Source organism: Pteropus alecto, unplaced genomic scaffold (genome assembly GCF_000325575.1).
Source record: "Pteropus alecto unplaced genomic scaffold, ASM32557v1 scaffold210, whole genome shotgun sequence".
NCBI lineage: Eukaryota > Metazoa > Chordata > Mammalia > Chiroptera > Pteropodidae > Pteropus > Pteropus alecto.
The window spans coordinates 504,118-510,128 of NW_006431288.1; positions in this window are offsets into that span (position 1 = coordinate 504,118).

A 6,011-nucleotide genomic window follows, 5' to 3' on the forward strand; every position below is an offset into this window, starting at 1 on the left:
TGCGAGTGGTTTTTTTTTTTTTTTTTTTTTTTTTTTTTTGAGAACTGGGCTTTCTAGTGCTGGGTGGTACACAATCTACAACCTCAATGGTGACCCTCCCTGGGAAGGTCTTTTGGCTGCCCTTTCCTCCATCCTCCCCTCTTAAAGAACTACCTTTCTGACCACAGTCTGAAATTCACCATCAGAACTTTGTTTTGAAAAAGTCTTTGATGTTTTTAAAATATATGTGAATGGGAAGCATCGTAAAGCTGTTATCAGCTATTATTATCCTAGTGTAAATGAAGATGCTGACAGCAGCAAATTTTGAAAAAGATGAGTGAGGGTACATTAGAAGAATTAGAGAGAATGACTGAAAACACAATGGCGGTGATATAAGACAGGGAATGTAGAAATGGAGAGCAGAGAGGCATGTTAGGACCAGATGAGAATGGAGGACCCCGGTGCCTACCCCTTAATTTTACTTATGTGAATACAGCGAGATCCTGCAGTTCACCTCAGTTTTTGTTGGCAGAATGAATCAAACAAATTGCAAACTCCTGAAGTGAGAACTGTATCATGCTTTTAATTACAAGAGTCCCAAATAATGCTACTCACTTTGTAAGCTCAATGTGTCTTTACTAATGATTGTATGAATATTCTTCCTCTTTCATAAATCAGAAGTTCAAAATTCCATGAGACTGGGTCATTTAACTAGCACCCTAAATAACCCAATGTCAAAGAGAGCTGGGACTCTACATTGGGGGACCTGAGATATGAGGGTGGTGGCTGTTATTGAAGACTGCATAAGAGGGATTTAGGGTGCAAGAAAGAGGCAGCCTGGAACTATTTGGTGAGTTTCCCAAGTCCAGGACCCTTTGTTCTAGCTCCACTTCCTGGCTCCAAGAGAACAAATACAGGACTTAAGTACTGGAAAGATTTCTCTTAAATACTTAGCCCCGAAGAAAAAAAAAAGAGTGGGTGGCTGAGAAGGAAAAAATAGAGTTAAATATTTTCTCTGAGCAAAGAAGAATGGACCCAGGCCCAGAGGTGTAATTCAAGGGGCCTTAGATGAATCTCCAGCTGCTTCAGCTCTCTTCACATCTGGCAGAGGACTGGCTAAGGGGACTAGCACTCGTGGAAGCCAGTGGATGATGCAGATCACTTCTTGAGCCTTCCAAGAAGCTTCCCAAAGCCTGTACCTTTCTAGCTGTCATCTGCTTTGCCCATCTCTGTGGCACAGTATCCATGAAGAACAGATTAAGAACAGCTGGGATTTTTAGAGATCTTTGACAAAGAATGGTGGAGACATGAAGCACACACAAAACATGGTAAGTTCTTAAATTTTTTTCTGTGTAGAACTTTATCTAAATCTTCACATAATAAGCCAATGATTTAATAATATCTGATCTGAGGAACTGGGAACTTTCTTTCAGCTACTTCCCCTTCCATTGAAACCTTGCTGAGACCATGGAGCTTATTCCTGCTTTCCTACGCCACTTTCCTTTCTCTTTAATTCTTTTCTCTCATTTGGGGAGATACTCCAGGATGCTTGCTTTTACAGGCAGGCAGAAGCCATCCTTGGTGCTAATGTTGGTGAATAGTCAGGATCTGATAGAAGTGAACTCTAAGTCTCCGAACCGAATTCTTGTGGCTGCCTCCTTCTAGCCTCAGTGCATCATCGTTTTGGGCTGTTCATCTTCTACCTGGAACCTCCTGCACCCATCTGGCTCAGCTAAGAAGTCTACACCTGCTCTGGGGAGTGTCATAGAGACTGATAATAAAAATGAGTAAGTCCTGGTTTTAATGAGTTTCCAGTCCAAGGTGGCTATAGTACGGTCTGAGGAAAAGGTTTAACATTTAATTAGCAAAGGACAAGCAAGTTAAAGTGGAATATTCCTGTGCTAGAAATGGATTACATGTACGCTGAAGGAACGGAGAAAAAAGGAGCAGTGAAAGCTGTGTGAGTTCAATTAAATAACTTCCTAGAAGAGGTGTGAGTTACATAGGTAGGCAGAGGTAAGGTTGAGAGGGCATCTTCTGTGGGAGAAATGGCTTACATAAAGCTCTGCATACTGAAATAACAGCTTCTGAACTGAAGTTAAGCTAATTAATTTAGGTAGAGCTAGATTTTCATGCAAAGGATAAAGGGAAATGTGTTTATGAGATGAGCAAAGCAGGTGACTGGGTCTCCTTAGACAAGTAATTTTATCTCTCCTCAGCTGCCTCAACTATAAAATGTGGGTACTAGGCTAGGTGACAAGGGCTATTTTAAGATTTCTGTCATGGAGGTGTAGAAAGTTAATAACTGTGGGAACATTGTGTTAGGCACTTCTAGGAGTAGACTTATCCCCATTTTAGATGATGTATCTTGCCCAGAGTTTTACAGACTGTGACCAACCAAGCTGAGATTAGAATCGAGTCAATTAATCATTCAGTATTAATGAAGAGCTCCTGTTTGCCAAGCACTGTACCAGGCTATGGGGGATATAATAGTGAATGAGACAGATAAGATCCCACTCCCATTCTAACTGGTAGTGAGGGAAAAGTAAAGATCCAAGTGAACAAAATGGGTTTAAATAGAAATAAATGCTATGGACAAAATAAAACATGTAATCATGACCATGATTTGGGGCTTATTTGGTCGGGTGGCCTTGGGAGGCCTCTCTGAGGAGTGGTACTTGGGCTGAGAGCTGAAGGACATGAAGAGGGGAAACTAATTGTCGAAAGGCATAAACAGCCAAACTGAGGTGTTTAGATTTGACAGCATGGGCTAGGACCCCGGTCTTTCTTTTGGGGAAGGAGTTGCTTTTTATTTCCCAAAAATCATGGAGGACAGGGAGAAACAAGAGGATGGAAATTACAGAATCCTCATATGGAAGTAGGGCTGCTGACGTGACATTGGAAGTCCCTTAGCAGAGGTGGGAGAGAGTGTTCCCATAAGCTTTCCTCTCTTCTTTGTAAGGAATACCAGAAAACTTTAGAAGGTGATGATGACAGTCATCTCAGAGGGCCAAGTAAGGTTTGGTGATAATAATAAATAATAATAACCATATTATTAATAATAATAATAGTACTGTTAGGTCATATTTAAAAAACTATTTTTATGTATTAAGCACTTCTGAGCACTTTTTAAAGTAAGAACTTATATAGTTCTAGTAACTATAGACATAGGTAGTATTATTATCCTAATTTTAATAATAAAGAAGCTGGAGCTTAGTGGGTAGAGTAACTTATGCACAATTTCACAGCTAAGATTGGTGGAGCCAGGATGCACATCTAGGTACTCTGAGCCTGGCCTCTTAAGTCATCATGCTGTGTTGCCTTCCACAGGCCTCAAACGGTCATGTAATACTTGATCTGGGAGTGATCTCTATTTTATCTAGACCAGAGATTTCTGATGCAGCCTTGTGACTGAAGACCTCGGGCCTAGGATAATCGCTCCTCTTTTGACAGGTGAGAAAATTAAGAGTCAGAGAATCAGATCAGTTTTGTAAATAGAGTATCAATGCTGAGTTCTCCTAACTTCTACTCCAGAGCTGTATGTACTCCAGCAGATCCCTAAACCCTCAGTTCCTGGTTAGGAACCCCTGCCAAATTGATCGGACAGACCTGCAACTTCTCAAGAAGGAAAAGACAAGCATTAAACAAGATAATGTGCATAAAACTCTTGGTGTCATGCTTAGCACAGAGTAAGTGCTCAATGTATGCTAGTACCTTTGAGAAAGTCCACTCTTCTGTTTGGTTTTGGTGCTCAGGGGTGAGACAGTTGGGCTGTGACTGGGCTGTGACATGCTGTAGCCCTTGCCAAATCCCACTGATCACAGTGAAAGTAAAATGTCTTTGGAAACCTTGTAACCCACCATTTAAGCTGCTGGGTGTAGGAGAACAATTGCTTGCCCTGTATAAGTGGCTTATGATTGCCCTTGGTTGTCCGAGTTTCTCTTTAATTATAGTCCCTCTTTAAATACTCAAAAGCACAAGTCCTTTGTAAACTTGAACTCCCTCTCTCTCACACAGAATCCTTCCATATGCACAATCTCCCTTTCATTTATAGGGCATAAACACCCATGTCTTACTCATTCACATAATGAATTTCAGCCCTATGCATCTCAATTGAAGAGGGTCCCCCAGATGCCCATAGAGAACTATGGGCATCTGGGCAGTCTTCCTGTTCCAAGGCAACAGGATGCTCTTTGAAGAGTGGATGCTTTATGGGGAGAAGATAATGGGCAAAAAGTGCTCTTCGCTGATGGACAGGTCCCAGCATTCTCTTCCCTTCAATAATAGAGTTGTTTATTTGAGCAGCCACTTCCCTAAGAAAATTTCAAAATTCTTTCACACCATCTCCTTTTTATGCTTCAGATCACTGTATACACCCCTTTCCTGTCCTCACCTCTTCTAAATTCAACTCAGAGCCTTTTGGTTCTGGGAAGATTTTCTAGGTATCAAGGGAGATGAGGAAAACTTTCCTTACTTTTCTTGTCTTTCTTCCTCGCCAGAAGAAAGACATTGATTTTATCGAGCAATAAGGAGGATCTAGAAGACGAAAGCCTGAGACAGAGCTCCTCAGATTCCCCTCCAAACTAGATGGAAACTCATGGCTTGATCTGTCTTCATGACTCACACTCAGCCTCTCACTCCAGTGCCCTGCATGACACTTGGTCAAGGATCAAATGAGATAAACTCATGGAGGAAGCATCTTCTGATTTTTATGTCCACGGGTCCCTCAGCCCCTCCCTGGTGGGAAGGCAACTTCTTTCTCTACTTCTTCTCCAGGCCTTGGTGTGCTGGTCATTGCTGACCAGAGGGCTCCCCTCTCCTCCCCAAGCCCTGAGTGGTAGCATTTGCTGATTTCGGTGTAATACTACTCCTACCGGGACCTATTTTAAGCTCTTATTGTGATGTCCCTGGGTGGAGATATGGAGAGTAACATTTCCATCCTACTTCTACCTCCCTCTGCTCTCTTCTGTGAGCTGTTCTGGAGGGCTGGTGGTTCAGAGGCTCAAAAGAATAGATGATAGTCAATTAAGAAGTGATGGGATTTGTTTTTAAACATAATTCATAATTGTAAGTTTATATAATTAACTTTTAATAATGGCTGTGTTTAACAGTTGACTGACAAAATTCCTGAAAACTTAACAGTCTGCACCAGCCCATTCAGCGCATCACAGCTCCCTGGGCAGACTGTGGGCCTAGGCGGCCTTGAGTTCCAGGTGGGCTCTCCATGTTCCTGGGAAGTTGCCTTTCTGGCAATAGGACATTTACAGGGATAATTCTTGGTTCTGGGTCTTTCAGGGGACATTGTGATGAAAAAACAGCAGGGGTTTTGCAACAACAGGGGCTGGGAGACGGGATCCGTGCTGGGTCTTCATTCTCAGCTCCTCACCCAAACTGCCTCAAGATAAAGACTAACACTCAGGGAGTGGACAGATATACGCTGGAACCGAAGTAACCGATGTGTCGGCCACTGGGGCATAACGCGAGGGCAAAACGCGAACCGAGACTCCAGTGCTGGTTTCTCTGGCCAGCCCACGCCTCCTGCCTCAGCGCAACGCCACTCCCTCCCCGCCAAGTGGCTCTCGGCTCTGGAGGCGGGACCGAGTTCTTCGGTGGCCCCTGGAGGCTCGGGGCTTCAAGCTTTGGGAGATTGGGAGGGGAGAGAGGGAGGGGCGCCGACTGGGCAGTCCGAAGAGGAAAGGGCCTTTAATAGGCTCGCCCAGCTCCCGGTTTGTGGCGCTAGGAGTAGCTGCTGTTCGGAGAAGCGGTCCGGCACCTCGCTCTAGTTCTCGGCTGCAAGTCTTGGTCCTTGCACTTGACAGCGATTGCACTTAAGTTCCCGGGGCGCGCTTTGCTGGGGAAGGCGCAGGTAGGTGCGGGCTACCCGGCGGACTCTCACAGCTCTGGGAGGAGTCGCCTTCCCTTTGCTCTCCTTTCTGGGAGCTGTCGGCTGCCCGCAGCGTTGGTGGTTCCGGTGCGCGGGCTGCACAGAGATCGTGCCGGCGGCCGCTCCGAGACCGCGGCGGTTCGCTGCC